This window comes from Chaetura pelagica, unplaced genomic scaffold, assembly GCF_000747805.2.
Source record: "Chaetura pelagica isolate M959 unplaced genomic scaffold, ChaPel_1.0 scaffold3, whole genome shotgun sequence".
In the NCBI taxonomy this organism is placed as follows: Eukaryota; Metazoa; Chordata; class Aves; order Apodiformes; family Apodidae; genus Chaetura; species Chaetura pelagica.
Window position 1 is genome coordinate 7383373 of NW_009952974.1, and position 1137 is coordinate 7384509.

The window sequence follows — 1137 nt, forward strand, 5'->3', positions numbered from 1 at the left end:
GGAGCCATGTCTGAGGCTGCAGCACCCTGGCTGTGGTGTGGGCACAGGCTGCCCCCAGCCTCCTCTGGCAGGGTGTTGTGCTGACCCCAATCTACAGCCTTGCCTTAGCCCCCCAGCCCCAGGCAGGACCATCACCTTCCTCTGTTTTTTTTTAAAGAATAACATTTCTGCTAAATACTTTAATCAGATTAGTAGCAGTGTGTCTGCAGTGCTGTTAAATCAATGCTCCCCAACACATCTCGGCGGCTGGAAATCAATTACTGTTTAAGCTGTGCCTTGGTCCCTGGCCTGCAATCAATATGGGAGATGTATTACTCTCCCGGAGTCTTTCCCACTAAAAACCTTTCATTTGTATAACAGGAGCCCAGGCAAAGTGCCGGTGCCCTCCTCCCCTCCTGCCTGCTCCCTAGGGACAAGACAGCCCCATCCCAGATCCACCTGGGGGTTACCTTGGCTCCCGGGATATGCCAGCCTCCAGGGGGAGACACGCAAAGCCGGGACAGAACAAAGGGCTCGTCCGTGTGCTGGGATGGCAGGTTAGAAACCCACGGGCAGGGGTGCCTGGGTACCCCCGCGGCTGCCTAGTCCCTGCTCCAGGGTGGCTGAATTCCGTGCCTGCCCTAATGCCTGCACTGCCACAGCTGGGTACCCTGCATGGAGGGTACCACCACTCCCCTTTGTGCCCCTGCTGCAGAGCTTTGCCCCTCTGCAGCCCCCTCTCCCCACAAGGCTTTTCCCCCCCTCCATCCTTGTCCCAAAATTTGGAGAGTGAGCTCCATTATTCATGATAAGGATCTTTAATTAGCTGTGAATATTAATGATTTACTCTGTAATTAATCATGCTTTGCATGCTGGGGAGCATGTAACTCCCACCACCATGGATAAGCATGGGTGGGGAGAGCAGCTCTGGTGGTGGGGGCAGCCTCGATGTCTCCTCACCCCATCCCGAGTGAGATGTGGGACCAGGGGAGAGGTTGCATGGGGTGCTGAGCTGACACCCTGCATGTGGGGCAGGGACCTCCATCCTGTCCTACTGCTTTGGGGACTGCATCCCTACCTGCTCCATGTGGCGATGGAAGAAACTGTCTGGCCCTCCATAAACATGCTGGCATCTTTCTGGCCAGGGGTCCAGCCTCC